Below are 26,495 nucleotides of genomic sequence, written 5' to 3'. Positions count from 1 at the left end.
GAGAGGAATAAATCTTTGGAAAGATGAACTTCTTGTTGCTGATGAAAATGAGAAGGTATGATCTTGTTACTTCAAATCAAATACTTTATCTTGTGTTTAAATGTTTTGTAGTTGTGTATTATTGTCTCACTCCAATCTTTTGATATGTGGCAGCTACAAGTTGAGGATGACACATTCCTCCCCAGAGAACAAGTGGAAGCAGGCCGGCTGGGTTTGGCAAAATGTCAAGCCTAGCTCATTATATTCATGATCTAGGTAGTGCTAAGATCTTGATTTACCATAGGCAGTTGAGCAACAATGGAGAAGCCATTGTTTACTTCTTTAAATGTTTGTCTAGGGTTTTAGGTGGACATGATCTTCCATGGCAAAAGGAAAAGATCATTTTAATAGAGAGGTTGTCTGCCATAGATATATTTGGGGATTATGTGAATAAGCAGGCCTCTAGGGCCTCTTACTTTTTGTCTTACACTTCTTATGCATTAGCATGTGGTGTTAAGGAGCCCAAATGTCTGGAGGGCTATGGAAAACACAAGCTCAAAATGTTTCGAGAGCCACCCATGATTGCATCAGGCCACACAATCCAAGAAGAAGAACACGTGGAGATAGTTGAAGACAAGGATACCCCTCCCAGACAAGCAACAGAGGCAAGCATTGATAAATAGACAGTCGACATCAAGCCAACAAGGAAGAAAAAGAGTCCAATCAAGTTCAAAAAGAGAGTTCCGACTGGCAGGCCCTGGGAGTAATAGGATTTAGTTATCAAATATAGCACAAACATTATGTTGAAGTTGAACTGATTTGTACAAAGTCTTTGATCCTCATCAGTTCCTTGTTCGTATGGACGATCAGTACCCTTTTGCATTTGTCCCATCACCGTATGACACTTCAGTACTCTTCCCACACTCAGTAGCTTCTAAAAGCATTTGACACTCAGTACCTTATTGGTAAGGATCAATAGTGTATCTAGCATAATTAAGTAGTATTGATTGAATTTTTTGTGTGTAGCTCATGGATGTATTGATGCTTGTTAATATAGATCACATGTTTCACAAAAGAAATACTTTTGATGGAGTCTCAAAACATATAGGCATAACACCAAGAGTCACTTGTTCCACAGAATAAAAATCTATTGATTGAGTTTGAAAACATGTGGACATAACACTAATAAGTTACAAACTGCTATTCATGTTTACTTGTCCATTTATGGTTTCTAAATATCTTCGAATCCCTCCATTGTCTATGTCTCTCTGCTGCCATTGAATTGTCCAAAGTTTGTCTTCGTCTTTGCTTTTGGGCTAGAATAAAAGCAAGCTTGACTTTGGAACTAGCAACTTTTCTTTTAGTATGCAGCCTCTGTAGAATGCCTCGGTAAAATCATTGGAAGACTTCCTTCAGACTATTTGCCTTTTGACTTCCTCCGTAGTGTTGTGTGTGTCTGAAAAATGCATTACGTGCCATGTAGTGAGACTTCTCCATGCCTTGGGTAGACCAAATTGCTGGGCATCCATACTTTTTGACAAAATAGGGAAGGTGGTTGTAGATGATATACTGTTTTCACAGAGACATAAGAATACATAGTAAGTTATAAAAAAAAAGAGGATCACACTTAAGTAAAAGAAGAAGACATAACTTTACCATGTAGTGAGTTATATTGCAGGCTGTCCACGTGTCTTTCATTGACTTCCCAAAATGTTTAATTGCCTCTTCAAAGTTCTTGTAATCACTCTTTGTCCATGTTACATTGTCACAGAACATGAAGAGTTGATCAAGAGACCTCCACACCTCTGCCTTCACATTTCGTGCTTCCCCATCTGCCTCATGATCTTTCACGGCATTATGGACTTGCTTCCACAATCCATAATTAATCCTTGAAACTGTTCTACCTTGCCTTACTTGCTTACTACTGTGTTTGGGTCGAGACAAGAATCTTCTTGCCTTAACACCACTAATAGATGGCTTGATTGGTACCTCCTTGCCATTGGTAGACTTTTTAAAATCCTTTGTGATATGAACATCACCTCCATGCAGACCTATATCGGATAACACTTTTTCCAATGCTTGAAGAGCATCCTTTCTATTTTTTTCGGGACGGAGTTTCCAAGCAAATCCAATATACAAAAATACCAATTTCTCATCAATAATTCGACATAGAGCATGCAATGTGCATATATGAACATTACATAGTGGAATGTCAAGAATGGCCTTGAAGTCAGGGTCAACTTTATCTCTATTAGGTGCTCTCTTCCACCATTTGGAATCCATTACTTGAGCTTATTCTTTGCAGTAAAGACAAGGAGACTTTGAGTTGCCTCCTTTACTAACGTTATACATGCACTTAAGTGTTTTAAGATCCCCCGCCATGTGCCACTCTACTTGAAAATCACCTTTTCCTGCAACATGGAGATTCTCTCCTTGCACTTGTCTTTTAATTATTCTTGGTATTTTCGTGTGGTGAAACACCCAATCTAGTGTTTCATGGTCTTCTGTCTTCACCTGTGATTATAGAAAACAAAAGTCTTACTATAAAAGATTTGAAAACAATGACTAAAATCAAGTACGAAACAAAAAATGATCATACCTGGAACGAGCCTAACCACCATATGTGTTTCTTCGACTGCACACTAAAATACATCGAACTCGTTTCAGTCAATGATGTATCAAGTGCTCCATTCATCAATGTAATAGTAATCCTTTCCATTTTCTTTTCCTTTACAACCTCACACTCATCCAGTTTGATAACAAATTTCAAAATGCCTTTGCACTCCTCAAATGTTATTCCATAAAACTCGACCATTCTTCTTTGAAGTTGTTGTAGATCTACAAATATATTGTTCCAAGGGTCATACACAGTGGTTCCTTTACCAACCATGAAATATTTCTTCAATATGGATATATTGCCCAATAAACTCATCTATACTTTCATTCAAATGACCTCTTATCCTCCACACGATTGCTGGATTTGGCAGTAAAACTAGTTTAATCCTTTGATCTCTCAAAGTTGAGGATATCGCATGGAAAATCGAACTATATCCCTTCCTGCTAACTCCACTAACATCAAGAGCCTCCTGGATTGTAGTACCATCAACTTGATTATTGGATATAAAGTCCTCTACAACATTGCGTTTGATTGTTTTGTATTTTTTTTCTTCAATCAAACCTTTTGCTACACCACAAGAAAGCAATCCTTTCATTTGTTTAACAGGAAGAAGGTTGAGATCCACATTTTCTTTTGCAGGCTCCAATAGTTTCCTATAGTAACAACACAATATGCCTATATTATTCAACACCTCCAATCTTGTTTTGCGTTAATAGACAAAATAGATATAGTCATTTGAGAGCCTTTTTGAGTATAAAAAATGAAAAATTTCAAACTAGCCTTGCTTTCTGAATTCTTCGCTTGCATCCACCAGTCCCAGCCTTCAAATTTGCAATGTTTTTTATCTTTCTACTTCGTTGTCTGTCTCCAAGCACGATTCTCTTTCTTCTTGCTCTTGTCAACTCTTTTTTATTCTTTGAATGCTCCTCAATTTCATTCTGCAACAACTGCTGCTCCAATTTTGCATCCTGGTCCCCTTTCTTGTAGGTACATCGTTTTATATGTTTCTGTAAATGCAAACTGTGCTGAAATATAACCAAGAAGTCCATTTTGTCCATCGTCTGCAAACCTCAATAGTGTGGTTGGATTGACAAATGGAGGTGTAGAGTTTTTTACTAGACATTTGGATATATGCTTCCATCGTACCATAAGTCAATATGTTCCCTTTTCTTGTAGGTACATCGTTTTATATCTCTTGTAGGTACATCGTTTTACTAGACATTTGGATATATGCTTCCATCATACCGTAAGTCAATATCTCTTGCATCCTGGTCCCCTTTTCTTGTAGGTACATCGTTTTATATGTTTCTGCAAATGCAAACTGTGCTGAAATATAACCAAGAAGTCCATTTTGTCCATCGTCTGCAAACCTCAGTAGTGTGGTTGGATTGACAAATGGAGGTGTAGAGTTTTTTACTAGACATTTGGATATATGCTTCCATCGTACCATAAGTCAATATCTCTTGCATCCTGGTCCCCTTTTCTTGTAGGTACATCGTTTTATATGTTTCTGCAAATGCAAACTGTGCTGAAATATAACCAAGAAGTCCATTTTGTCCATCGTCTGCAAACCTCAGTAGTGTGGTTGGATTGACAAATGGAGGTGTAGAGTTTTTTACTAGACATTTGGATATATGCTTCCATTGTACCATAAGTTAATATGTTCAAGCCCTTCTCTTCTCATATTTTCCCGTTGTTGAGCACTCAGCACCGTATCCTTTCGTCTTTTTTGTGCTGGAGCATATTGTTCTTCTAAGTCGATGTGAAGATGGTGTAATTGCTTCTTCTGAGATTGTGACTCACTAGTATCGGCCATTTTTTGTGCTTCTGAGGTTGCAAAGTTTGCTTGTCAATCTCATAGTCTTTTTGTAATATGAATTGTGGAAGTGTGGCGGTATTGTGACACGAAGTTGGGGTTTGGACTTCGGTCACTTCTCAGAATCAAAACACACTTGAATGAAACCTCACAGCCTCCTCACCTCCCTTTCTCTCCCTAGGTTAAGATAAAGATATACACATCAAACGTGAGATAATAATTCATGGAAGGAAAGATGAAAGGCTCAGGAGAAGCAAGAATTTCTGCCAGTCTTGCAGCTCCAAACAAGAGGGCGATTCTTTGTTGGAAGAAAATCTTCCGACTCAGGATTATGTGAACGGAAACATACAGGGAATATTGGTAAGGTTCATCCGTTCAAACTGGGCGATTTGGTCAGAACATATTAAAGCAAATGAATATAGCAATCACTTACAAGACGATAAGACACATGGGGTTTGCCTTTTGATAAGAGATTAGGAGAAATTAATCATGATTAAGAAGAAAGAATGGCCAAAAAGCTATAAAAACAGAGATACACAGAGAATTGCAGTTTTAAATCCATAAAGGCTGTGTAAGAGAGGATTATATAGATGCGTAGATCTTGAAGAGAGCTTCGCGTCTATATAAAAACTTTCAAAAACGGGCAACCGAGCGAAAAGTTATGAGCATTTTACTGCAAGCCTATAAAACTGCCAAAATTCTATAAAAACAGAGATACACAAAGAATTGTAGTTTTAAATCTATATAGGCTGTACAAAAAAGGATTATATAGGTGCGTAGAGCTTGAAGAGAGCTTCGCGCCCATATAAAAACTTTCAAAAACGGACAACCAAGCGAAAAGTTATGAGCATTTTACTACAAGACTATAAAACTACCAAAATTCGCCTAAAAATTAGCAACTTTGGGAGAAATTCTGATCATCAATGAAGTAAGGGATTAAGAAATTAGTTACATGAGTGAAAAGAGAATAGAAAGAGCTTCCTAGCCATATGATCAATTTAAGAAACCAACACCCGAGTGATGAGTAATTACCAGTTGAAATTTGGGTATTGAACCATAAAAACTGCCATTAGGGGAAGGTTGAGGTCTATGGGGGCCCTTTAAGCTGCCATGAGATTAAGGAGATGATTAGTGTGAAGGCCAATAGGAAAAATACATGTGTACAAAAACGTTGGGTTGATTAAGACCCTAAATCTTGTGGTCAAAGGTAGAATCTTACCTTTTTCAGATCTGCCAGCAAAGAAAATCTTCAATATCTTTTTTTTAAATATTTTTTAAAAGGAAAAGTTTCAAAAAGTTACCCCCCCTCACATCCCTCTTCCCTCCAAAAGTAGGGGCGTGTTTCTCTCTCCTCCCTTTTAGACTAACCCACTTTCCCCATCTACCACTCACTACACCCTCACTTGCAGCCCTATCTTCATCTCCAACTTGAGGAAAGCTCTTTGCTACCACCTACTCAGAGAAAGCTCTGTTATCAGCCCCTTTCTCTCTCTAGAGGAAGCTCTGTTATTAGACTCTCTCTCTCTCTCTCTCTCTCTGTGTGTGTGTGTGCAAGCAGGCACCTAATGCAATCTCTCATTAGCTTTCTTTTGAGGAAAGCTCTTTGCTACCAGCTACTCAGAGGAAGCTCTGTTATCAGCCCTTCTCTCTCTCTCTAGAGGAAGCTCTGTTATCAGACTCTCTCTCTCTCTCTCTCTCTCTCTCTCTCTCTCTGCATGCAGGCACCTAATGCAATCTCTCATTTGCTTTCTTTTGAAGGTTTAGCTTTCTGTGTGTGTGTGCATGTGTGTGTGTGTGTGTGTGTGTATTGTGTGTGTGTGTGTATGGATTTGCAGCAAACTTCTTTGAAGCTTTAGCTAGCTCTCTCTCTCTCTCTCTGAGGAGGTATTTGCTTTTTTGCCATATTCTTAACATTCACTTTCTTTTCATTTGGGCCATCTATGGCTCTTCAGTGTGTACGCAGGCCATCATCCACTATCGAGTCCATGGCTATTTCCAAAGTATAGGATGATGAAGGTTATTGGATTCCTACCGTTTTTAAGTGGTTCATGTGGATAACAATGCAGCCCAGTTTGAGGGGTGCACACAAGGTTCCTCGAAGGCACATGGCTTCCACAAGCCATCACTGGTGGAAAGGAAGGATCTTAGAATTCAAAGTTTGCAACAAGGATGGAAAGCGGCTTGCAAAGGTGCAACATGTTTACACCTCAAGCCAAATACATCTTGAAGATGAGAACTCACCACGGTTCCCAACTAACTGTAAGTTTCAGTACTTGTTTAATGTTTCTTTGCTTTAGAGAAATGCTTGCATGAAGACTATGTGAATATCAAGAACTCCAATGTATTCTATTGTATGCAGATGTTTTCCCTTCAACATGTGTGGAATGGCAGCCTCTAGAATGTTTTACAGGGACCTTCGAAGCATGTCATGTTGATCTAGGTAGGCTTATGTATGCTGGGGAAACAAGTTCCGAACTTGCAAATAGAGGAGTATTTCTCATTGCTGCAACATATGTTGTGCCACAGAGGGGAAGGTTTGGAGCACTTGAGCCAATTTCTCCTCCTGCACTAAATAGCCCGGAATGGCCCATTCCAGACCCCACCACAATGGAGAGCTTTCAGCGTAGGATTTTCCATGACATTCAGTCAAGCCTAAAGGCTTCATATGGATCCCACAGGATAAGTGTATCTCTTTTCATGCCTTTACATGTGAAAGCAGGCAAGTTCCATCGCACCCCAACAATGTGGATAAGCAAAGATGGGGCCTTTGAAGCTCTAGATACATTTCTAAAAGGCGATTGGACCACCAAGGTGGCAGAACATCAGGGTGATGTAATAAAGTGCTAGCGGTAATTTCAATGGTAAGATGCAGGTATCAGATAGGCAAGCAAAATCTAACTATGGTGTACCCTATTAGAAGGTGGAAATGCTCGCATGGTGAATGGGAGGCTTTGGACTCTGATCTCTATGCTAGGGAGGAGGTAGAACTTCATATTGAAGTTCACCCAGGAGAGGAGCATACAGTGGTAGTTAATGATGATTGGAATTTTGCTCAGTTGAGAGATCGTATTGTCATGTCCTTTAATATAAGGAACCAATTCAAGTTTGTTGTTTCTAATCGACCTATGCGTCAAAGGTCAGAGAAACATACACTCTGTGTGTCGTTGGAGCCCCCTAGGGTCCTTAGCTTGAAAGACTGTTAAGTTGCAGACTTAGGTAACATTTTGAGTGATTTTGGGTGATAATTTGTAGCGGTGTACTTTTGAATACAAAATTATTGATTGCACCATAGTCCCAATGTCCTCTGTATTTCACTGCAATTTGGATTTTAATTTTGTTAATTTTAAAATTTTTAAGTATGTTCTATAAATTTATTAAATGTTATAGTGGAATGCTTTATAAGAATAGGTTTTGCTCTATAAAGCTCATTTCATTCTTAAGATCTTGCAGTTTCTATTTCCCTTCAATATCCCGCCATGGCTTCAAGCTCTAACTCGCTACGCACAAAACTTGAGAAAATTGGGCTCTCAGCAGGTGCAGGTGAGAACATCGCCATTTTTGAGGGGGTGATTGATATGCAGAAAACTATAGACCTTCATGCAGAGGCTTTTCAAGAGCAGGTCCAGTACATGAATGATGTAGTGGCACAATATGTCGTGCAATTGCCTGAATCCACCACTAAATGGGTTCCAGTGGACTTAATCAGGCATCTGTACCATGGTGACAAGTCGTTCCAATTCAGGCTCAACCGATTTTTGAAAGGGCTTACATCTAGCAATTATAGGGTCGAAGATGATGACACTGTTTATGAATTGCAGGTCGGTAATGTAGGCACCATCTTCCTTTCATGGGATATGACGTTAGCACTGTTTCTGCAAGAAGCCAGGGATACAGAAAAAAAGAAGGGAAAGGCAGTGAGTAAAGAAGTAGCTCTTGTGAAGGAATCCAAAGGCGAGGTGGAAGAGGTTTTCTCAGAAGAAGCTGAAGCGTCCATGGCCTTGGTGCTTCTCCAACAAGGCTCAATTGAGGATGAAGAGCCTCATCGTGACCTCGAAGGGGATGAAATTGTGGAAGAGATCCCTGAGTTGGATGTAACCACTTTGAATCCCATCATCATGGATAACAAGGAATTTCTTTTCCTTGATGACATTTGTAAATCCTTGGGGTTAAGGGAGGATGAGGCCCTAAGCATATTAGCAATTGGGTCTGGTTTCTGCAAAGAAGACACACTTGAGCAACAGACTGCAGGTGTACAGATTGATTTTGATGACCATGATCTTACCAAAGCGCTAGCATTCCAAGGTTATGATACAGAACGTACAATTGAGGAAACTGTTTCCAATGCTCTTGTTGCTATAGAAAATGTAGCAGCAGAGTATGAAAGTGTCCCTCAAGAAGCATTTCAACCACATAAGTGCTTGCATGTAGATACATCAGTTGAGCAGCGTGGAAGCAGTATAGACATATGCAACCCACGCATTAGCCAATGTGATGATGACATTGAGGTGGGGTTAAATCAAAGTTGTGCCTTCATATTTATAAGTGAGTTATTACTAACACCTGATTTTTTTCTCTTGTAGAAAGCTTATATTTTTGACAAGTTTGCTGCACGTGGAGGTGGAGTTCGTGTGCAATCCGATGGACGAGACACCTCCCTGATTCATTACCTTCCTAGCCTCTCTCCATCATTTATTCGAGTAATTCATTTAGAGTACTCTGAGGAGGCACAAGCAGAGCTCATCAAGTGTAAAGCTCTAAGTGGGGTTCTCACTAAAGATGGGCTAGCAAATAATGCAAACAAATGTATACTTATTAGCAGGGAGGCAGCTATGTATACATTTGTAGGCAACTACACCGGCCACGTGCTAAGCCATTGTGCCACTTCAATCTCCAAAGGTGTAACCAATCCTATTATTATAGCTAATAGCCTAGGTGAGAAAGCCACGCAGAGTGACAAAGCTAAAGAAGCTCTCAGAAATCTTCTCAGGAACTTGTAATTTTCTTTCTACGAAATCAATACAAAATGTATACTTTTTTAATTGTAATGTTACTAAGAAGTCTAAACCATTTCTCTTGTTTATTTGTTGTGTCAGCACTGTGCCCTCTAAACTTTTGGCAGGCATGTGAATGTGTAGGAAATTTCATTGATAATGATCTTGAAAATATTTGTTCTTTGACTGTCACTTAACATCCAGCTAAAATCTGGCAGTACACAAAATTTGAACAATTTAAAAAAAATCAAATTTTTTTTTATGTTTTTTGATGTTTGTAAGCATATTTTTCATCAAAAAAGTGCACATAATGCTGGAAAGAGTCCAAAAATCTAAAAAAAGGCTGTGCGCTACGGCGCGAATTTCTGCCTTTCAAACTGCAGACCAGGCTTGAATTCGCGCCGTAGCGCACAGCCTTGTTTTGATCATTTTTTCACACATTAATGCATTGTGTGCACTTTTTTTGATGATTACTCTGCCTAGAAACATCCAAAAAAAAAGAAAACTGTTGCTTTTTTAAAAAATGTTCTATCTAATGCCAGACTTCACCAGGTGATTTTGAGCCCCAAATAACTTTTTTTTTTGTCCCTGAGCTTTTCTAAGGCCTTATTGAGCTTTAAGCCTTTTTTTTGGACCTAAAATAAATTCAATATAATTTTATTTCTGCACTATGTAAGGATCCTTTGTTCAATGCCAACAACAATACCACGTATAACAAGATAATGTTTCACAATCACCTTATCAATAATATAAATTTGTTCCTGTTTAACTAAGGCTCTTAATACATGATCAACAGTTTTACCCATTCAAACAACAGTACAAGAAATGAAATGTCTGCTTTTATAACACAGTTGAAACAAATGAATACGTTGGTTAACGAGTCATTGACAATATCTTATAGATTCAAAAAAATGTATTACAATGTCAAGATTACAAAAGGCACAAAGGCTGCCGCCTAAAAGCTTAATCCTATCCTATAAAGCCTTCCTTATGGAGCGCTTTATCTTGACGTAAACATAGTGCAAGTGCCATGTCAATAGGCTTTAGGGTCACCCTTTTGGCGTGAGCATGGCACAACACCGAATCTTGAAACAGAGAGACCAAAATTGTTTCTGACGCCTCTTGCCAGTGCCGTACTCTGTACCCGAGTGACCCTGTCACTGTACTTGTCGATGACTTCTTTTACAACTCTTGCAAAAGGGGCCTTCGCCATGATGGGGTCTGTGCTCTTTTGGTACTTTTGGATTTCTCGCAGAGCCACGGTCCCTGGTTTCCATCTTCTCTTCTTGTTGGCTACAGAGGGTGGTGGTGGATGCGACCTCTCTTCCCATGGTTGTCTATCATTTCTAAATTTTTTTCACCTTTCTTGCTCGGCTGGATCTAGATTTAGTCTTCTTTTACTTGCTTCTGCCTTCTTCTTTTCTTGTTCTTGTTTTAATCTGCGTGCTTCTTGAATTCTTTGTTCCCGTCTTTCCCTCTCCCTTTGCACCTCCTGCTTAGGTCTTTCCCTCTCCCTTTGCTCCTCTACTTCTCCTCTACTTGTCGTCGATCCTCCTCTTCCATCTCCACCTCTTGCTGCCTGTTTGCACGTTCCTTCTTTCTCTTGACACGAATCTTTATTCTTTGTTTTTTAGGTGGAGACGGGTGCTGACGCCTCTCAAGTTCCTCATGTAGTGTTTGTGCTAAGAGCCTATCCTGCTCTTCACGATGGCTTATTTCCTCTGCTTCATAGAAGTCAGCAGCCTGTTGACACTGCTCTTGCTCAATACACAGAAGTGCTTCCTGGTCTTCCTCAAATGCGACCCTTAGCTCCTCTTCTAGCTGCTGAGGGAATAGGGCTTGTTGTTGCTCTCTTCTTCTATGCTCCTCCTCATCAATCTGGTGTTGTTGCTCTTCCAGCACATGCTCCTATTGCTCAGCCTTTGAGAGAGGTCGAGGGAATGGTGTACGTGTGGCTGTAAATGAGCCGGTGTCTACAGGCTGCTTGGAGACATCCTCAATATTGTCCAGTCTTGAAAACACATCCGGCTGTACATCTTCCTGTCGGGTCTCTACCTCTCTGTCCATTCTTTTTGATATGTTTTTACACTTGTTGAAATGCCTGTGCGGCGGCGACTGAGTGTATCAAGTTGTGTGCACCAGACGGTACGTTTGGGTTCTCAGTTTTGCGTGCAGCGTGCTTAGTTCTAGCCATCCATTGACTTACATGAGTGAATGAACGTGAAAATGTAATTTTAAAACTCACTTTTACACGTTTATATAGTTTTTGAAAAAAACTTATTAATAAAAAAAATCTCAACATTAATAAAAAAACTTTAACTTAAAAAAGGCTACAATTTTTTAATATGGAACCCATTTTCGACCCATACGCCTCCGCGCAGCGAACCACTCACGCATCCCATGCACGACACTTGATGCTCGCCATGCATTTCACATTGATATTTTTTACAACCCTTCATAGTAATGACACTTGCCCTTTTGGTTTTTGTCGGTGTCGACCTCCCAAACTGCGATAAAACCAATTAAACATCTCATGCAAGGCATTACTTTTTTCCTTACCACCTCCACCATGTCGCGTGTTCTTAAAGTATGCTGCCTTAGCTTGATAATGAGAGTGCTCCATTCCTTGGGTGCTCCAAATTGCCATTGGACCATATTCATCGAGAAAAAACTGTGCGTGGGCAAATATAATGTGCTGCAACAAAGATCATATCAGAATTTTACTATTTGGCGATTAATATCAGTAAATAGATAAAAAGGTAAATACCATATAGTGGGTGATATGTGTTTCTCCCCATGCATCAACCATTTGCTGAGTAAATGTATGTATTGCAGTCTTTAAGTTTGCAATCTCCTCAGCAACAACAAGTGGAGCCTTTTCTAGCAATTGAATCATTTTGTCAAGTGACTCCCACAGCCTTGCCCGCTTGAGACCAAGCTCTGCATTATTCCCACGATAAGTGGTGCATTCACAAATGGCCTTCCATAATTCATATTTTGTGTGACTATTGTACCCCTCGTAATTTGAGAGAAGGTGTCTTGCTTTGGACCCACCCATGCATATTTTGTTTGAATTATCCTGACTCGGTCCTGACTTTTTAGTATCCTTAGTTAACTTTACAGCACCACCATGAAGCCCCACGCTTGAAAGAACATCTTCCAGCTTACTGATGCATTCGTTGCGAAGATGTTCAGGCTCCATATTCCATGCATAATTGATATGTAACTTCAGTAATTTGTCCATTATGCGTAACCTAGCATGAAGCGTGCAAATATGAACACGGGAAAGTGGAATCTCTAATATAGGGCTCCATGAGATATCTTCTTGATATAGGGCTCCATGAGATATCTCTAATATAGGGCTCCATGAGATATCTTCTTGATCAAGATTAGGCGGACAATTGGTATTACAATTCATGATGCCATTAACCCACTGCATAGGTTTCTTTGGATCTTTGTTTTGCATTGTACTCATTGAAGTTGGTTGTACATTTTTCTTGCCCTTTGTATGAGATTTGGTCGTCTTGGTGGCTGCAACCTTGCCTGAAGCTTTGCCGCGATCAATATACTCTAATTTTGAATGGCAGCAATAAATACATGGAAAAAAAGTATTTGCTCCTAGCTTGCATCCCAGCATACACTTCAATGTCTTTAAATCATGTGCCACTCAACTGTAAATGTTCCTAGATCTTCCACATGCAAAGTTTCTCCTTTTGATTGCAATGATATGACATTTGGGATGCCTGTTCGGGTAAGGTACCATCGCAATGTATCATTCGTCTCCTGTGGAAGCTCAAATGCTGACAACCACCATATATTCTTTTCTGATTGCACTCCATAGTAATTTTTTCCCTGAGATTGACTTCCCTTGTTGGAATTTGAGGCTTGTGCACTACAGTCAAGAAGATTATCATCCTGTTCCAGATTTCCTTTGATAGCCCTGTTCATAAGTGTTAGGCTGACTCTTTCTAATTTTTGCCCTTTTACAATTTGACACTCATCAAGCTTTAACACAAACACAGCCTGACCTTGGCACTCCTCAATGCTTAGACCATAATAAGAAATCATAGCTCTTTGAAGGGTCCTTAAATCAATAAAGACATTGTTGTACTTGTTGTATTAGTACATACAGGCAGAGCATCCTCCACATGACGGTAGCCACCTAACATGGTCGCAATGTCTGAGTTTGCACTTTTTCTTGCCATGGTTACACTGTATGGAGTTGGTAGCATGGGTCGAAGAAAACCTTTAGTACGATGACCTAGTGTAAACACCCTATAAATGGCTTCATATCCCTTCCTACTGACACCAGCACTATCACATGCATCCATAATCTGTATGGGGCTTACCATATTGTGCAGCTCTCCAGAAATTTTGTTTCGGATTTAGATATTTTGCATGTGGGATCTTCTAGCAGCTTATATATGTCTGATAACTTAACAACATGTTTCAATATGCCTGCTGTACATTCCTCAGCACCACCTTCATATCCCATCATATCCCCAGCAATATCTCTACATGGAACATAAATACAAAATAACATCAATATGTTTCACAAAACAGAAAGGCCTGCAAAACAATGGCAAGAATAGAAGTTACCTTGTTGCTCGTACACGTCGTTTTCTTGCTCCACTTAGGGTTGCCAAGGTTTCTAGGGACTGACGCTTTCTTTTCTGTTGTCGGAAGCTTCTTCAAGCTTACAAGGTGTCGTTGCTTGTTTCGTGCATCCTGTTTGGCTGCATTCACCTTGTCCCGTTCAATATCAAAGGCCTGCTTAAGCAACAAGTTGTTCTTCTGGAGCTCCTGATTCTGAGTTTTCAAGTTGTTCACCACTTCTTCAAGCCTATCAATGTCCTTCTTGTGTTGCTGCTGCAACTCAAGCCATAAGTCTCGGAAATGCAGTCTTGAATGCGATTCTTGAGCTGCAACAAAAGAAAGCCTCCTACAATAGCCAAATAGACCATTAGCTCCATCACCTACATAACTAAGAAATGTAGTGATATTAACAAAATGAGGTGGAGCATTGGTGAGCGGGTCAATAGGGTATATGAATCCATTCGTCCAGAGGTCAATACATTTTTGCCCTTGTGATCGAAGAGTACCCAATGGCACATCGGTCACACCACTTACGGATGGTAGCATACTCAGCAGCCAAATCTACATGTAACCTGAACTTTGGTGCTCTGTTAGATATATCTTCAAGTGGCATTTTCTTTAGGGTTAGGCAATGCTGAAAAGAGCTTCTTGTAGAACACAATGCAAGAGTGAGGATAGGGTATTTTCAGGAGAGTGCAATGAAGTTTTGCTGTAAAAAATATTAGAAGGTCATAGATCTTCTGATTAGGTAATAGGAGAAAGGACAAGGAAGATGGATAGAGGCATAGAAAATGGTAGATTGAGGTTTTGCAGCATAATACAGTAGAGAGAGAGAGTACAGTAGAGAGAGAGAGATGTAGATTGCAGACGGAAGTAGGGGATATGTATGGTAAACAATGCAAGAATGGAAAATGGTAAGCTCTGAAGCTATGGAGGTTGACAGAGGGATTTTCTACACTTCAATGGGGGAAAGACATGAGAGAGAGAGAGAGAGAGAGAGAGAGAGAGAGAGAGAGAGAGCAGAAAATGATAAAAAGATGAGGCATGGAGGATGAGAGAGTGTGAGATATCTGCATTTGGAACTACAGAGGTTATGGAAACTTACTAATCAGAGATGCAGAGCCATGGCACACCCAAATGTGAGAAAGGGGAAGAGAAAGAGAGTGGTAGAGAAACGAGGGCGTCTTAGAGAGAGAATGTAGAGAGAGAAAGTGGGGGGACCTAAACGTGGAGGGAAGAGAGGAGGGAAGGCTTTTCAGCCATTTTGAATTTGGGAAAACCAAAAAGTTACCCCCATTTTATCTCAAGCAAATATATATTTGAAAAAATAAAAATTCAAATAATGATTGCATAAAGATCCCCTTGTCAGACCTAGTCAAAGTATGCTTAGAGTCCTTAAGCAAAAGTACTTAAAAACATAATATGGCAGCTTAAAGGGCCCCCATAGACCTCAACCTTCCCCTAATGACTTCTCTCTCTTTGCATGAAACCTCAATTTTCACATAGCCTCTTGCCTTTCATCTCCTTCACGATTCAAGCTAGAGGGTAAGGGTTAACATTGCTCAGCGGACAATCGTAAAGATTTACCTATGGTCCCCAAAGTCTTTCCACATGCTCATTACCGCTAAACCCATTGGTACCTCCAAAGGAGGGCGGCAATAAGGCAAGGGCTACCTTGAGAAGTCACAGGCCCGCCAAGATAATAACTCCTTATCCCACTTATCATGAATCATCAAAGAGGTCCAAAATTGGGTTAAGCATGAGGAGCTAATGCTAAATGAGACATTCACATGTAAAGAGAGTGTTTGAATAGGGGTTTGAAAGATAAGAGAATGGCAATGACACAAAATGCTCAATTGAGGAGGCTCATTCCTTGATTTAAAAGGGAGAGGAGGGCTCCTTTTATAGGTGGAGAATCACCCTCTCTTCCATTGTTACAAATTACAACATAAAAATCTTCAACCTTTCAGTGACATAAGGGTAGATGTCACCATCAATTGTCCTCTTAGGCTAAGTCTTCTATTGATTATTAAATTGAAGACTTTTTGACTTTGAGAGTGTGATGAGATAATAGCCAAGTCTAAGTGGCATGTAGGTGGAGATCCCACTTACACATGGCAGAATTCTCCTCTTCCATGTAGGCATTCTAGAAGAATCTTTCCCAATTATGCACCTACACACACTCCTCCACATGCCTTCCACACTCCCCAACTTGTAGCCTTATGGTGAATACCATATTAATAATACAATTAAAATCCATGTGAGCATGAAGGCCCACTTTTATTTTCCACATCACTAGCCTATCTACCATACCAAAGTATTTATCAAGCATACTTGTGGCATTTACAATGTGTGCACCCTAAATCAAGTAAAACCATTATATTTGAAGATACAATGCTGTTATTGGGGTAGCCGCCAAGCCGCCGCATCATCACGCCGTTATTCCATTGTGGGCACCGTAATTTTCTTGGACAAGCTTTCAACGTATTTTACCATTGACAAACCATCAAAATATGCACAAAATTGACAATGAAAGATATCAATTTTTCACGTCACATCTTTCCCCCCCAGCAGATCCTCCATGCTTGTCTGGGGGGTCTGCTGGCCATGGTGCTCGAGGGTAGAATATCTTTAGCCGGTACTCATTGGCACGTCCGGGAACCTCCTGGCCACTTGCATCCTCTAGAAGATAGGTGTTATTTTTGAACTTTTGCTTTATCCTGAAGGGGCCTTCCCATCGTCGAAGAAGCTTCTTATCTAGCCGTTTCTCCACACGGCCATCATACCTCATGACTAAGCTTCCTTGCTTGAGTTCTGGCTTCTTCTTCTTCTTTGTGAGAGTGTCATGCCTTGCCTTGCGCCGTTGTTGTGCAGCCTCCAAATTTTGAAGTGCCTGAAGTCGCCTCTCATCCAAGGTCTCCAGTTGTACTAGGCGTTGGGCATGATGGTTTCTTCTTCATTATTCAAGCGTGCAAAAGATGTGCGAAGGCTTGTGATTTCCAATTCTATTGGTAAAATAGCCTCCATTTCATAAACTAACTGAAAAGGTGTGAAACCAAGAGAGAGTTTGTGAGTTATCCTATAGGCCCATAGGACCTCTGGCAAATGCACATCCCACTTTCTCTTCATAGTATCCACTAGCTTAGACAAAGATCCACAAAGCAGTCCATTAGTTTTTTCTACTAAACCATTACATTGGGGATAATAGGGAGTTGACATAGCATGCTTTATTTTTAATTTCTGCACCAAAGCTTCAATCGAGTCATTCCTGAAAGACCTCCCCCCATCCGTAAGGATTTTTAATGGACACCCAAATCGGGCACATATGTATTCCCTGAGAAAAGATGCCACAGCCACTACTTTATTATTGACCATTGCCTTTGCTTCTGCCCACCTTGTTGCATAATCTGTGGCCACCAATATGTAATACTTCCCATGTGAGGAATGAGGAAGTGGGCCCACAAAATCTAATCCCCACCTTTCAAATGGACCATATGCTGGGATAGGGTTTAAGGGTCCGGGAACCAATTGCTTATGCCCATATGCCTGGCATACTTCACAGCTTCTGCACCACTCATAGACATCTTTGCTGATTCGAGGCCAATAATACCCTGTGTTAAGGATCCTCCGAGTTGTGCTGGCCGAGGTAAAGTGACGTGAACATTCATGATATAATTCCATAATCCTTTTAGATTCTTCCAGGCTCACTACCCTCCTAAGAATCTTATCCTTACCTTGCTTGTAAAGAACATCCCCTAGAATTGTGTAAGGATGAGCTTTCCTTGTAAGCCTTTGCTTCTATTGAGGATTCAATCCAGGAGGGAAGTATCCTGTATCTAAGTAGTGTTGAACATCTTGGAGCTCAGGCCAACTTGTATCCATTACTGCAAGAGTAGCTACTTTGAAAGAAGCCAAGGTTTTAGTAGCCAATTCATCAGCCTTTTGATTATCCTTCCTGTTAACATGCACAAATTTACAAAACTCAAAAGCTTCTTTTAACTCCATTGCCCTTTTATACAATTCTTGGAGATTAGGACTCCTTGCCTTATATTCTCCTTTCATTTGTCGGATGACCAATTATGAATCCCCTTTAACCTCTACCTCTTTAATTTCATCTTTTATGCAATCTTCTAATCCCCAAATTAATGCATTGTACTCAGCCACATTATTTGATATAGCCTTTGGAAATTCCCTACCCTTGGCCCATACCTCTTTTCCTTCTGGATCAAATAAAACTATCCCCCCAGCCCCACATTATCTGGAAGGGCTAAAGGCTCCATCAAAATGCATAGTGAAAGCAGTTGGTGGTGTCTCCAAATCTTCATATACTTCTTCCTTTGCTCCTGTTTCTTCTTCCTCTTCCTTCCTGGTAAGCAAATCTGCAAGAGAGACCCTAGTGGTGTTTTCTGTAATAAAAGTGAAAGAGAATTCGTGAAGCTCACAAATCCACTTTGCAAACTTCCCTCCTGCAGGATTGGGTTTGCGGACCAAGAATTGTAAAGAAGGTTGAGATGTGAGGAAGAAAAAAGGGCGAGGTAACAAGTATGACCTAAACTTCTTTACTGCAAAAACAAGAGACAAACCACCTTTCTCCATTTCACCATACCTCTCCTCGGCATCAATGAGTTGTCAGCTTGCATAATACACTGGTTGCATACACCCTCGCTCTCCCTTTTGCAAGAGTATAGCACCCACTGAATGTGATGAGACACTTGGGTTCACATAAAAGTCCTACCCCCACCTAGGAGGCTGCACAATTGGACTTTGACTCATGCATTCCTTGAGCAAACAAAAGGATTGAATTTGATCGGGCCCCCATTGGAAAGAAACATTCTTCTTTATCAATAGATTTATAGGATACATCTTCTCAGAGAACATGTCAACAAAGTGTTGGTAATACTTTTTTTTACCCAAAATCCTTCTTACCTCCCGTACATTGGTAGGTGGTGGGAGGGCCACAATTGCCTGCACGTTCTCAGGATCCATCTCTATGCCTTCTTCTGAGATAACATATTCCAAGAGAACCACCTTCCTTCGTGCGCCAAGCAGCATTCTCCAGGATTTAGACACCCTTTTGCATCATCAATACTTTGCAAGGCCAACCTCAACTTTTCCAAGTGATCCATGCGGCTTGAGTAAATGCAAAAATCATCCAGAAAGACCCTTATAAACTTCCCCAAGTAAGGTGCAAATACCTGACTCATGAAGCGTTGAAAAGTTGCTGGTGCATTGGTCAAGCCAAATGGCATCACCCTATAGGCATACACTCTCCAAGGGGTGATAAATGAGGTTTTCCTTTGATCTTCTTCACAAATCCGGATTTCAAAGTATCCAGAGTATCCATCACACACTGAATACAACTCATGACCTGCAACTTGATCCAAAATCTCATCCTGAAAGGGTAGAGGAGAATAATCCCTCTTTGTGCATGCATTTAGAGGGCGAAAGTCCACACACACACGCCATTTTCCACCCTTTTTGGGAGTGACTACAATTGGAGAAATCCACTCTGAATTCTCTACTGGAAAAATAAATTCAGCTTCAAGCAAATTAGTTACCTCCTTCTTAAGTACCTCTGCTTGCACTACTCCCAAACGCCTTAGCCGTTGTACCACTAGCTTACTTTGGGGTTTGAGATCAATCTTGTGCTCTACTAGGGTAACTTGGCGTACTTGTGAGAAGCTGTTTGCAAAAAGGTTAGGAAATCCATCCAACATTTTTAAGTAATTCTCCCTTTCAGTACCTGCTATGGACTCATCAAGAAGAAGTTCATTTTGTTGGTGAAGACTAGTGAGGTCCACATCTCCTTTCTTGCACATGGTTCAAGAAGCTTCCCCTTCCAAGGCTCCATTGTCTTCAGCACCCCCTCGATCCCTTCCCAAGGAAAGACCAAATGCAACTCCCTCCACCTCCCCTTCTGAGATGGAATCCTCGGAGCTACCACTTGTCTCTTCTTCCTCGGATGACTCTGACTCTGAACTTTTGGAAGTTGAAGGTTCACCTCTTACCACTTTCTTACGACGACTCTTGATGTTGTAGTGGACCTTCTAATTCTCACCTTGTAGAATAAGATCACCTGTCTCCCACTTTTGAATTGCCTTCACTTGGCGAAGCCATGGCCTACCCAATATCAATGGGTAAGCCCTAGCATCAGGCTTTGTAGGAATGACCTGAAAAGTTGTAGGCACAGAAATACCACATACATCTACTCCCAAATTCCTGACAATTCCTAAGGTTTTCACCCTAGTATTATCAGCAAGTTTGATGCGATAGGGAGAGTTAGTAGAAGACAACTTTAAATCAGCATCTTTCATTGTTTTTTCACTCATGACATTGATTGACGCACCTCCATCAATGTATGCATTAGAAATTGTTTGCCCCTCAATGATGACATTAATCACAGGCACATCATCTCCTACATCAATATCCACTTTTTGAACCATAGGAGTCCCAGTATCCCTCTTCTTCTTTTTCTTAGATTCCCTTGTGCTAGCCAGCTTACCCCATTCCTTTCTGAGCTTGGGAGAGGGTGCCAAAAGCTGCCCAAATGTGATTTGTGCCGTTTTCTCCCTAAGATCTATCAAGAGGTCATAACTAAGAGATCCTTGTCCAAGAGGAAAATCAGATTGTCCAATTTTTCTCCTAGATGACTTCTTCTTCTTCTTATTTTTCTCCTCTTCTTCAGATTTATCTTCTTGTTCTTCTTCCTAACTCCTAGTTTTACGACCCCTTTTTGCCATTAATGGCATCAATGTTTCCTCTTCTTCTTCTGAGCATGTTTCCTCTAAAAGTGCTAAACTTTTATCCTCACTTTTCCTCAACTTTGGACACTCAGTGCGATAGTGCCCCTTCTCTTGATATTCATAGCATGTGACACTACTTCTATCCCTAGGTTTATCCTCAGCTCGTGGAACCCTAGGTGGCCTTGCATTGACTAAGTGTAACTTCAAATCAGCAAATTCTGCCATAAGTTGTGCAATGTTATGATCCAAGGATGGAGCTTGTACCTGAGATGTTGAGGCTATCTCTACTCGTGGTGGGGTTGGTACACTCGAAGAAGATTGGAATGTGGACTCAATATGAAGAGTGGCCTCCTTCTTCAAAGCAATACGAAGAGCCTCTTTAAAATTAGTGGGATCTTTGCTAAGAACTTTTCCATGCAAGCGGGGATCCAAAGCCCTAATAAACTTGCTCATCTTAAGGTGCTCCATTGCTAAAGAACTCTTTGAATCTTCCATAGAAGGTGAAGAAGAAGAAGCAACAACATGTAAAGCAGCTTGTTGATATTTGATGAATAAGGCTTCATACCTCACTGAAAAGGCAGAAACTGACTCTCCTTCCTTTTGGAAAATTTGATCCAATTGTAATAGTAAAGCATTTGGCGACTCCACTGTCCCAAATCTCTCCTTCATTGCTTTGGTCAACCTTTCCCAATCATTCTTGGACTCCTCTGGCAAAGTCTCATGCCAAGTTAAGGCTACACCCTCCAAGAAATCTGGAAGTATTTCTGTCCTCTCCTTCATAGACCAACCTGTCAAGTGGCATGCTCGGTTAAACTCTCGAAGATAACTCCCCGGGTCTTCTCCTTCCGATCCTTGAAACACCGGAATGTTGAACATCTTGCACCAAAAGATGAGTAGCAACAAGGGAAATTTACTTGTTTCAAAATAACTTTCCTTTAATCATACGGGACCTTGAGGTTGAAATAGACTAATTCTAAGTAAAACCTGCCCGTTGTCTCCACCAAAAGATGTGACACGAAGTTGGGGTTTGGACTTTGGTCACTTCTCAGAATCAAAACACACTTGTATGAAACCTCACAGCCTCCTCACCTCCCTTTCTCTCCCTAGGTTAAGATAAAGATATACACATCAAAGGTGAGATCATAATTCATGGAAGGAAAGATGAAAGGCTCAGGAGAAGCAAGAATTTCTGCCAGTCTTGCAGCTCCAAACAAGAGGGCGATTCTTTGTTGGAAGAAAATCTTCCGACTCAGGATTATGTGAACAGAAACATACGGGGAATATTGGTAAGGTTCATCCATTCGAATTGGGCGATTTGGTCGGAACATATTAAAGCAAATGAATATAGCAATCACTTACAAGACCATAAGACACATGGGGTTTGCCTTTTGATAAGAGATTAGGAGGAATTAATCATGATTAAGAAGAAAGTGTAAGATTCCTCCCACAAACCCCTTTTTGATGTCTAGTATCTTCTTCTATAATCAATCCCTCTTCAGAAATATAAAAGACTTGTTTCTAACTGTTTTAACCTAGAGAGAGAAAATATTCTAGAGAGAGAATATTCAGATTTTTAATATTTTTGGATAGAAAATTATCTCATCTTATTAAAATAAGTTTCCCTGAAACAGAAATTCAAAAAGAACTTTCCAATGTGCAATTGGAATTAATTGGAAATGTGTATAAAGGACCTTAGTCTAAGGGTCTAGATTTTCAGAAATTTTTGGATTATGGTCCAATTAAGGTTCCTATGGACCAATAGCATCAATCCATGTGTAGGGAGGAGATAAATCCAATTTGAAAAAGAAGATGAAGAGTTGAAAATGTACAAGGTTTATTAGTAAAAAATTATGAGCAATATTAAAAGTATGACATATGTAAGGAAGAGGAGTTCTTTAAAGGAGGTGCATATTTCACATAAGATGAAGAGTTGAAAATGTACAAGGTTTATTAGTAAAAAATTATGAGCAATATTAAAAGTATGACATATGTAAGGAAGGGGAGTTCTTTAAAGGAGGTGCATATTTCACATAAGATGAAGAGTTGAAAATGTACAAGGTTTATTAGTAAAAAATTATGAGCAATATTAAAAGTATGACATATGTAAGGAAGAGGAGTTCTTTAAAGGAGGTGCATATTTCACATAAGATGAAGAGTTGAAAATGTACAAGGTTTATTAGTAAAAAATTATGAGCAATATTAAAAGTATGACATATGTAAGGAAGGGGAGTTCTTTAAAGGAGGTGCATATTTCACATAAGATGAAGAGTTGAAAATGTACAAGGTTTATTAGTAAAAAAACTATGAGCAATATTAAAAATATGACATATGTAAGGAAGGGGAGTTCTTTAAAGGAGGTGCATATTTCACATGCTTGAATGAGTTTTAAACTCATAAAAATTGAGATATTTCATCTCTCCTCTCTCCTCATTCAAGTCTAGTTCCAAAAAGTTAGCTTAACTGACCTAAAAATGGTCAAATATTGACCAAACTGATTTAGAAAATTCTAGAATCAGTTTGTTTGGTTAGGAGCTCAATTTTTCCTATAAATAGAAGCCTCACCCTTGTTGAAAAATATATAGTGTTTATGCATCGTTACTCTACTCCACCTAAGCCAGAAACTGTGAATTCATTTAATAATTCACTAGTTTTTGGAGCTTCCCTCTTTCTTCAATCCCCATTAGTGGCTCCATCAACATACTTAACCAATTGATTGGTTGGGGGCCTCTACCGTGAACAAAGAATCAAGCAAGTTGTAAGGTAATTAGTGAATATTGATCTTTCTATAATTTCTCAATGTTTCTCTCTTCTCAACCCCTCTCAAGCTTGAGAAGTTTAATTGGTATGGTTTTTTTTTAATGCTATTGAAGTTTGAATAGTAGTGAAGAGTTACATAATGCTATTGAAGTTAATTTTCATTTATGTTTAAATTCTAATGATTTTTATGTAAATTCTCTCTCTCACTCAAGAAATGGTCATACTCATGAACCGTTCTCAATCCAAATCAAGCTTTTCATAAAGCTTTTCCTTAACCCAAGATTAAGCTATGCTTGAGGCCAAATTAATGGCTTTTTTCTATGCTTTTAGTTTATGTATATTAATGATTCAATCCATTATGGATTGATAATCCAATTAGAGATTATTTTAATTATTTTCTTAATGATAAGCATTATCCCTTAGAAAAAATTGAGATTTATCAGTCATAGCAGCGGAGCTATGGCAAAATTTTTATAAAAATTATGCATAAAATAATCTCATTCAAAGCATAAAAAGAGGACTTCCTACCATATTCTAGGAATTATCATCCTAGATTAATTGAAAGAATTTCATTACAATCATGGAGAAATTGAATTTTAATATTATGCATAAAGGATAAGTTTTTATATCAAAAGTGTTATTTTTACCATTTTTATTTCATGCATAGAAGTATGCAAAATGGATAAATTTTTATATCAAAAGTGTTATTTTTACCATTTTTATTTCATGCATAGAAGTATGCATAATGGATAAATTTTTATATCAAAAGTGTTATTTTTACCATTTTTATTTCATGCATAGAAGTATGCATAAAGGAAAAATTTTTATATCAAAAGTGTTACTTTTATTATTTTTAATTTTCATGCATAAAAGTATGCATAAAAGAAAATTTTTATATCAAAAGTGTTACTTTTATCATTTTTAATTTTCATGCATAGAAGTATGCATAAAGGAAAATTTTTATATCAAAAGTGTTACTTTTATCATTTTTAATTTTCATGCATAGAAGTATGCATAAAGGAAAAATTTTTATATCAAAAGTGTTACTTTTATCATATTGGATTTCATGCATATAGGTATGCATAAAAGATATTCTTTTTATACTAAAAGTATGATTTTCCTCATAAATGGATTTTATGCTTAACTTAGATGCATAAGAGAAATTCTTTTATTCTAAAAGTATAATTCCCTACCAAATTGAAATCATGCATAAGAAGATGCATAAAAGATTGATTTTAATTTCGAAAGTGTTAGTCTCCTTAAATGGAATTTATGTATAAATAAATGTGTAGAGAAATCTTATATCAAATAAAAGAATTCTCTTAAAAAAAAAAGATATGAAATGTGATAAGATGTGATAAGAGGTGTATGAGATGTGATAAGAATTGATAAGATGCGTATGGAAAGTGATAGGATGTGATAAGAGGTGTGATAAGAGGTGATAAGATGCTTATGAAATAAGTTAGGATGTGATAAGATGAATTAAGATGTGTATGGGGGGATGAGGTAAGAAGTGTATGTGATAGGATAAGATGTATATGGGTTGTGATAGGGCGAGAATGGATGTGATGTAAAAGATTAGATGTGAAGGTATATGGGGTTATATAAATGGGAATGTGAAAATGGATGTATGTATGTGGATGTGTGGATATGGAGATGGGAGTGTGGATGTATGAACATGAAAATGGATATATGCATGAAGATGTATATGCATAGATGTAAATGTGGATGTAGATGTGGATGTATAGATGTGAATGGATGTGGATGTATAGATGTGAATGGAAATGTGGATGTGGATGTATGTGAATGTGGATGTAGATGTGGATGTATAGATGTGAATGTGGAATGTGGATGTGGATGTATGTATGTATGTGGATGTATGTGAATGTGAATGTAGATGTGGATGTATGTGAATGTGAATGTAGATGTGAATGTGGAATGTGGATGTATAGATGTGGATGTATGGGAATGTGGATGTGGATGTATGTGAATGTGAATGTAGATGTGGATGTATAGATGTGAATGTGGAATGTGGATGTGGATGTATGTATGTATGTGGATGTGGATGTGGATGTATGGATGTGTATGTATGAATGTGGATATGGGATGTGGATGTATAAATGAGGATGTGAAAATGGAGGTAAGCATGTAGATGTGGATGCATGGATGTGAATGTGGATGTGGATGTGGATGTGGATATGGATGTGTATGTATGAATGTGGATATGGGATGTGGATGTATAAATGAGGATGTGAAAATGGAGATAAGCATGTAGATGTGGATGTATGGATGTGAATGTGGATGTGGATGTGGATGTATGGATGTGGATATGGATGTGAATATATGATATGTGATGTGAAGGAATCTGAAGTGAAGAGATGGAAAAAGGAGGTGATTGGATGAGTACACATATACATGGAATGTGGAATAAGTAATGTGGATTAATGAGGAACAATGTGGAAAAATGAGAGTTAATATAGAAACTGTATTTGTAAACTGTTTGTAAATGCTGTTTGTAAATGGCTGTTTTATGTCAAGAATGTTGGGGAAGCATTTTGACCGTCTTGTGATTAAGGTCGTGGAGACCTAACTGATAAAGTTGCAACTGCTGACGGAGAGTCAATGGAGGACGTCTCGCGTAGCAAGGTCGACCGAGGTCTTGACCAGCCTCGGTTCGATTAAAATGGTGAGCTTCCGGTACGGTGGATGAGGGACCAAGGAAGCGGCCTATGAGTGAAGCGCTAGGTCACCTGCGAAGGATCCTAGAGGGTGCTGACCATACGGTGCTCGGGCTCTGGGTCGCCTAGGATACCCACGCGTGCGTCGAGGAAGATATTGGAACAAGGAGTAAGAGTTGTTTTGTGAAACCGGGCATGGATCTGGTTGACTGACCTCGCTGGTCCTCAACGGATGAGTCCATGGCTCTTTTATATGGATCTGTTGGTTGATCTTGCTGATCTTCAATGAGAGTCCATCTTGATAAGTGATTATATTGC

Source organism: Cibotium barometz, chromosome 54 (genome assembly GCF_041138505.1).
Source record: "Cibotium barometz isolate CiBa-2024 chromosome 54, ASM4113850v1, whole genome shotgun sequence".
Lineage (NCBI taxonomy): Eukaryota > Viridiplantae > Streptophyta > Polypodiopsida > Cyatheales > Cibotiaceae > Cibotium > Cibotium barometz.
The sequence above is the reverse complement of the archived record's forward strand: the minus strand, read 5'-3'. Positions refer to the sequence as shown.